The 8,380-nt window shown below is 39.1% G+C and overlaps 1 pseudogene; it reads right to left on the bottom strand.

Moving 5' to 3' along the window:
• Window positions 1–942: 942 nt before the first annotated feature.
• Window positions 943–1,254, bottom strand: LOC102830161 (annotated as a pseudogene).
• Between the last annotated feature and the right edge of the window lie 7,126 nt (window positions 1,255–8,380).

Below are 8,380 nucleotides of genomic sequence, written 5' to 3'. Positions count from 1 at the left end.
CATGTGAAAGCTGGAAAGTAAATAAGGAATACCACAGAAGAATTGATGCCTTTGAATTATGGTGTTGGAGGAGAATACTAAAAGTGCCATGGGCTGCCTAAAGAACCAAATAGATCCAATAGATCTGTTTTGGAAGAAGTGCAGCCAGAGTGCTCCTTAGAGGCCAAGATAACCAAACTTTGTCTCTCATACTTTGGACATATTGTCAGGAGAGAACAGTCACTGGAGAAGGATGTCATGTTTGGTAAGATGGAGGGTCAGAGAAAAAGAGGAAGACCCCCAACGAGATGGATTGGCCAGGTGGCAGCATGGCACCAGTAGTGAGGTAGGCCCAGGATTGGACATTGTTTCGTTCTGCTGTGCATAAGGTCGCTTTGAGTTGGTGCCGACTTCATGGCACCTAATAACAACAACAAATGTCTATAATGGTGCTGTGGGTTAATGCACCAGACTGCAAAGAGGGTTGAACTGCAAGGTCATCATTTCAAGCTCACCAGCTGCTCCTTGGAAACCCTATACAGGGTTTCTATGGGTCAGAACCAACTCGAGGGGACTTCACAACAACATCAATATCTAATGATCACAAACATTTCTTCATATGTTTGTTCGCTGCCTAAATGTCTTCCTTGGTGAAGTGTCTGTTCATGTCCTGTGCCCATTTTATTTTTTGTTATGTTTTAAAATGTGTTTACTAAAGAGTGTTTGTAGGAAGGCAACACTTTTGATTTATTATTTTTAAAAGTTTCTTCATTCTGTATAATAAAGGGTAATGTAAGGAGCTACAGATTTATAGGCATCTTTGTACTGGAATTCTTTAATAGTATAGCACAGTGCAGTCATCTCTGCATTGTTAGAATAAATTTAAAAAGTCTCTTCTATGCTTGTCTTCAAAAAGCAATGAATAACAACAGAAAATGGTATGAAAAAGCCATTTCCCCCCTTTCATTCTGTAGTATGGGAGCCAGTATTTTTACTATCACAGGCTACAATTTTCACTTTATACACCTTAATAATCTCTGTCACCTCTCTGAATTCAGCATCATTCAAAACAAAAGTCCATACATTATCGCAGAATACTGTACATATTTAGATAGCCCTGACCCTCTGAGCCAGTGCTGAATTTATAGCTTTATCAAACTGAAGTAGAACCTGAAGGGCAAGTTGGGGAGTGATGTGTTGAGATGGTATGAGCTCATCTAGGCTTCCCTGAAGACTGTTTCCCAAAGTGGTATTTCTGTATAACTGATATGCCATGGCTTAGGTGCAAGAAATTGCTGTTCTTATTCAGGCTTACATTGAAAGGCGCTTCTCCCTGCAGAGCAGACAGAAGCCCAAAAGGAGGAGCCTACTTCCCCACCTCTTCTCCAGCAGCCACAGAAACACAAGTGCTGGGCCTGTGCCCATTTTTTAATTGGGTTATTTGTCTTTTCTTGTAGAGTTGTTGTAGTTTCCTATGTATTTTAGTGTATAGGTCTTCTATTTCTCTTTTTAAATTTATTCCTAAATATTTTACCTTTTGAGTATCTATTGTAAATTGTATTGCTTTCCTGACTTCTTCTTCAGAGCTGTTTTTATTAGTGTAGAGAAAGCCAATGGATTTTTCTGTATTGATCCTATACCCTGATACTTAGCTGAATCTTTCAATGAATTCCAATAAGATTTTTTCCTGAGTCTTTGGGATTTTCTACATATAGGATCCTATCATCTGTAAACAGAGAGAATTTTACTTCTTTGCCAATTTTGTTACCTTTAATTTCCCTATCTTGCTTTTTAGCTCTGGCTAAGACTTCCAGCCCAATATTGAATAAGAGTGGTGGTAATAAAGGGCATCCTTGTCTGGTTCTTGTACACCAAGGGAATGTTTTCCAATTCCAGAAAATTTTATAAAATAATCAGTATTAATTCTAGATGGTGGATACACTTGGGCATCTATTCTATTCGTTTCTTATATTTACGTGTATTTTGAATATGCTGTAATAACACAAAAATCTCCTAAATGCTACCCCTGAACCTGGGACACATTCTATTGTTCTACCCTGCTTTTGTGCATAGAAATGAGAAGAAACTTACATTCAGTGTATTAATTACTTATAATAGTATGCAGAGCTTCCTATACCTTTATAGCACTGGTGTGCAGCAGATACTTAATAAATGCTTGTTAAATTGATAAAATGGACTCCTTCAGTTCCCAGAACTCTTCTTTATTACAGACCTAGTACTCTCAAAGCTCCTTGTACTCTCATATTCACCTAACACTCATCAGACTTGACTACACCTGCTTCTTAGTCTTACTTATTGACTATCTCATGATCTAACATTTAGCATTTATGACAATAGTAAAAAGTCTACTATGCAACTAGTTTCCCCCATAAATGAGATCATCTGGCAGTAAGCAATGCTGAAATACAAGCTTTGATGGTTCAGGCTATGTGTCAACTTGACTGGACCAATATTCTCAATAGTTTTAGGCAGTTATTCAATGATGTAATTTGGCAGTTATTGTATAATGGAATTTGGCAGATGTAATCTAATAGTTATTTAATGATATAACTTGGCAGTTACATAATGATGTAGTCATCTTTCATTTTGTGCTCTAATACAATCATCCTCCATTTTCATATAACACCAATTTTTGCATAAAGTCTTGGTCTTTAGAACCTAACCATATTATCTACGTGGGCTTTGAAAGCAAGAGGTGAATCTGTATCTCCAAGCAACTGTGAAAGAACTCAAAAGAACTACATACTTGACATAAGGTGAGGCTTCTGCCAAAGATGTAGGCCAGACTCCATTCGTTTAATTGTTTTCTGCATACTGCTTATTCTAAATTGACTTTCAAAACTCAACTGGCAGCCTACCTCAGGAATTTTGCAGGCACCTTCCTCCCTCCTTTGCTCTTTCTCTCATAGCATGCTCCCAGGAAAAGCTTGATTGACTCGTGTTGGCCCTCCAGACAGCCACAGATTAAGCTACTAAATGACTCAAGCTTTATGATAGGCAAAATCATGTTTAAGAGATCTTGCAATTGCCTTTTGTCTGTTAAAGAATGATTTTATAATAGAAACAAATCAGAACTTTCTTCATATAAATTCCTGGACCCGCTGTGGAAATATCTTTTCTTATAGTATTTTGGTGAATCTTTACAACATGCTCCCTGATCGCCAATTATTTTGTTCCTTCAATAAACTCTTAAATTGAAACGGAAGTCCCAGTTTGTTCTCTGACAGCACAATGCCTAACACTTATTGACTAAAAATTTAATTTATAAATAATGCCACAACATAAAGTTTCCAGGATCCCCATATCTTTATTCTTGATAACTAACCAGGGATTCCATTTTGATTCACTCCCATCAAACCAGGGATAATACCTGCACTGGGATCACCTTATAACTTGCCTTCTGCTGTGTAGCTATTGTTGTTATGCATCATCAAGTCAATCCTGACTCATAGCAACCATGTATAGAGTTTCTAGGAGTAGTTGGTAGGTTTGAACTACTGACATTATGGTTATAATCCAGTGCTTATACTACAGCACAACATCAGGGCTCTCCTTCTGCTGGAGAGCATGAAATCTGAAGGTCTTTTGCCTGTGAACAACTCCAGCCTAGCAGAGCTTAATTCCATCTTGTGCCTAGATTCATATGCCAATATTTTTCTCAAATACGTCTTTTACCTCTGACAGCTGATCTTCCAGAGTTAGAAACAATATATTTAAAGTTAGGTTTGGGCTCACTTCCCACAGCCAGCCCTTGCAGAAACTTCCCTAGACACATCCCTTAATGGTTGACTCGTTGTTATGTCATGGCCTGAGAGCCTCAGACTATAAACTTTCCTATGTGCAATAATCCTACACTCCCCACCCCCCGCCTTGTTTTCTGTAAGCCCTGTGTGCCTATGTGACACGTGACTGTCGTCATCAGTCATGTTTGAAGGAGGAGATTACTGTGCTCCCTGTGCCTTATATAAGGTCACCAAATGGAGACAGAGCCTTGGAATCTCATCATGGTATCTATGATTTCCCTCACCTGGGTGGTGTATCTTTGTCTTGTGTTAACATAATAAAGTGTTTTGAGACATAATAAAGTGTCTGTATAATATTTATATGTTTGAAGATGGGGTCTGTTTTCTCCCCTATAACGCTTAGCATTACTCTGGGCCTGCTCCCTTTCACTGAATTCTGTCCTATTAAAGACCACATTTTCAAATTGAGCTCAGTTTATTCTCCAATTCTGGTGACCCAGGTGTGCACTTAATGCCTCAGTTTTTGCTCTCAGCTTCCACCTAGCATCTTCTTCATCATCCTCTTGACTTTGACCCCTGGTAGAATAATTTAGCTTGAGGATAACCCTGTGCTTGGGTTTATATTGGTACTGACTATCTAGATTTGGCAACCTGCCTCCAAGAAGATTCTCAGTCAAGGTCACTCAACTGACCAAGACCTATCCAATGAAGTGCACTGAAGAAGCACTCCGAAGCCCTCGAATTAGAATCACAAAAGTCCAATTTCTAACCTACAAGGAAACTAGCTGGTGATCAGAAATGACTTTGGGGCTCTCTGACCTGGTCCCCAGTAGCTAGATACCCCATTGGGCAGGGACAACCTTGTGGTAGTCAACCAGTAACCACAAAGCCAGGGCTTAAAAGTGATTTCCAGCATAGAAAATCCCCATTACTGAGTCAGCAAAATTGGACTTGATGAAATAGTCCCCTAAGGCTCCCACTTCTGAAATGGATTAGATTGGGTGCTTGTTATATTTTCTTTCCAGTAGCTTTTAACCACTCATATCTCCCAGTACTTAACATTCCTACCCTGGGCAGCAGTACTGCTATAGATCATTTACACTCCCTGCTGACATTTTATGGGGATTTTAAAGCAGCAGGTGTGTGAGATAGAAGCCATTGTCAATCATTTTGGTGAAAATGCTCCACCCTTTCAGATGCCTAATCAGGAGATTTGATGGGTTGCAGCTGGTTGCTAACCAGCTAGGATTTGAAGCTTTCAGGACAAAGAGTCCCACCCCACTTTGGGAGTGTGGATGGGAGGCTGGGGGAAGGTGCAGCTGAGAAGCCAGGGTCAAGGATGAGACAATTTAACCTCCATGTTGAAAACAGTGGGAGTGCTTATCGGTGATAGAAAGTCTGTATAGAATTTATGGTCTCACCTCCATGCTGTTGGTGTTTGTATAATGTTAATCACTTAGACGGTTCCTTTCAGGGAAATGGAGTCCCTGTGTAGTGATTGATTTCCTATTTAGATAACCTAAAAGAGTCCCTTCTCAGTGTCTTGCTGAGGTCCTGGTCTCTTCCCTAGGGATATTAAATGCAAGAAGAATAACTGACCCACTTCACATTAGGATCCAAATAGTCTGTTGATCACTTCGAAGTTTCAGCTAATTTGAGTTCATTTGGCTTCTATCAGTTACTCTTCTTTTCAATTGTGGGGGGTAATGCCATAAGTTATGCCTGTGGTCATTATGCTTTTGACCCTTTATAAAGTCTAATAAGGCAGTTGACACTACATTTAAATTCAAAAGTTTGTGTAGTCATAGCAACTCTATACACAATGGAACAAAACACTGAGCAGTCCTTTACCATCCCATTATTAGTTGTGGATGGGACCAGTTGTGACCCACAGGGTTTTCATTGGCTGATTTTCAGAAGTAGGTCACCTGGTCTTTCTTTCTAGTCTAAATCTAAAAGCTTTGCTGAAGACTGTTCAGTATCATAACAACACATGTTGTTGTTGTTGTTAAGTGCCATCGAGTCGGTTCCGACCCATAGCGACCCTGTACAAGGTTTCCAAGGCTGTAAATCTTTACGGAAGCAGAAAGCCTCATCTTTCTCCAGTGGAGCAGCTGGTAGTTTCGAACTGCTGACCTTAAGGTTCACAGTCCAATTCGTAACCACTACACTACCAGAAGCCTCCACTAATAGTCTGTATAGAATTGGTTGTGCATGAAGTGCATTGGCCGGGTATCAAACATGCATCTCCCACATAAAAGGTAAAAATCCTACCACTGTCTTCATTACACTGTTGTTAGATACCATTGAGTCAGTACCGGCTTAGACTGCCATTATGCACAACATAGAGACACACTATCCGGTCCTGCATCAATTTCACAATAGTTGTTACCCTTAAGCCCACCGCTGCTGTCACTGTGCCAATCAATGTCATGGGGGTCTTCCTATATTTCATTGACCCTTCACATTACCAAGCATGATGTACTTCTCCAGGGACTGGTCCCTCCTGATAATATGTCTGAAATATGAGAGACAAAGTCTGACCTTGCTGGGAACTAAGGAGCATTCTGGCTGTACTTCTTCAAAATTTGTTTTTTCTTCAGGCAGTCCATGGTACTTTTAATATTCTCCTCCAGCACTATAACTCAAATGCATCAATTCTTGTGCAGTCTTCCTTATTCACTGCCCAACTTTCACATGTATACGAGGCTACTGAAAATACCGTGGCTTTTGTCAGGTACACCTTAGTCCTCAAACTGACATCTTTGCTCTTGAACACTTTAAAGAGGTCTTGTGCAGCAGATTTACCTAATGCAATATATCATTTTGTTTCTGACTGCTGCTTCAGTTTTAATGGTTGATCTGAGCAAAAGGAAGTCTTTGACAACTTCAATCTTTCCTCCATTTATCTTATTAATTGGTCCAATGGTGAGAATTTTTGTTTTCTTTACATTGAGGTGCAACTCATACCAAAGTTTATGAACTTTGATCTTCATCAATAAGTATTTTAAACCCTCTTTGCTTTCAGCAAGCAAGGTAGTAACGTGTGCATATCACAGGTTGTTTATGAGTCTTCCCCCAGTCCTTATGCCACGTTCCTCTTTATATAATTGAACTTCTCGAATTATTTGCTCAGCATCCAGATTGAATAAATAAAGCATACAACAGCGGCACACATCTTTCCTTATTTTAAACCATTCAGTGTTTGAACAATTGACTCTTGCTCTATGCACAGGTTGCTTATGAGCACAATTAAGTGTTCTGGAACACTCATTCTCTGCAATGTTGTCTATGACATGTCATGATCCACACAATCAAAAGCCTTCCATAGTCACTAAAGCACAGGTAAACATCTCTCTCTTATTCTTTGCTTTCAGCCAAGATCCATCTTCTATTATCCCACATCCCTTTCTGAAACCAGCCTCAACCTCTGGCAGCTCCCTGTCAGTATACTGCTGCAATGGTTTTTAAATGAACTTTAGCAAATGTTTACTTGCATGAGATATTAATGATATTGTCTGATGTTTTACACATTCTGTTGGGTCACCTCGTTGGAATGTGCACAAATATGGATCTCTTCCAATCTGTTGGCCATGTAGCTGTCTTCCACATTTCTTGGCATAGATGAGTTAGTGCCTCCAGTGCTGTATCAGTTTGTTGAAAGATTTCAATTTGTATTCCATTAATTCCAGAAGCCTTGTTCTTTGCCAATGTCTTCAGTGCAACTTGAACTTCATCCTTCATTATCATTGGCCCTTGATCATATGCTACCTCTTGAAATGGTTGAACATAGACCATTTCTTTCTGGTACAGTAACTCTGTGTATTCATTCAATCTTCTTTTACCCATGTATTCCTCAATATTGCAAGTCAAGGCTTAAATTTTTTCATCGGTTCTTTCAACTTGAGAAATACTGAGTGAGTTCTTCCTTTTTGATTTTCTCACTCCAGATCTTTGCGCATATCATTATAATATTTGATTTTGTCTTCTTTAGCTGCCCTTTGAAACTTTCTGTTCAGCTCTTCTACCTCCTCATTTCTTCCATTTGCTTTAGCATCTCTATACTGGAGAACAAGTTTCAGAGTCTCTTCTGACATCTGTTTTGGTCTCTTCCTTCTTTCTTGTCTTCTTAATGATCTTTTACTTGCTTTCTGTATGGTTTTCTTGATGTCACCTCACAAATCCTCTGGTCTTCCATCATTAGTGTCTAATTCATCAAATGTGTTCCTCAGATGATCTCTAAATTCAGGTAGAATATGTTCAAGATCATAATTTGGCTCTCGTGGATTTGTTTTAATTTTCTTCAGCTTCACTCTGAACTTGCATAAGAGGAATTGATAGTCTGCTCCACAATCTACCCAGCCTTGTTTTGGGTAATAAAATGGAGATATTCCCCCATCTCTTTCCACAGATGTAGTCAATTTTATTTCTTTGTAATTTCATCTGGTGAGGTCCACATGTATAGTCATCTTTTATGTTGTTTGAAAAGGGTATTTGCAATGAAGAAGTCATTGGTCTTGCAAAATTCTATCATGCAATCAGCATACTTTTTATCACCAAGGCCATGTTTTCAACTACTGATCCTTTCTCTCTATTTCCAACCTTTCATTCCAATTGACAGTAATTATCATTTTATA

This window comes from Chrysochloris asiatica, unplaced genomic scaffold, assembly GCF_000296735.1.
Source record: "Chrysochloris asiatica unplaced genomic scaffold, ChrAsi1.0 scaffold00026, whole genome shotgun sequence".
Lineage (NCBI taxonomy): Eukaryota > Metazoa > Chordata > Mammalia > Afrosoricida > Chrysochloridae > Chrysochloris > Chrysochloris asiatica.
This window is presented reverse-complemented; position numbering and strand designations above follow the sequence as displayed.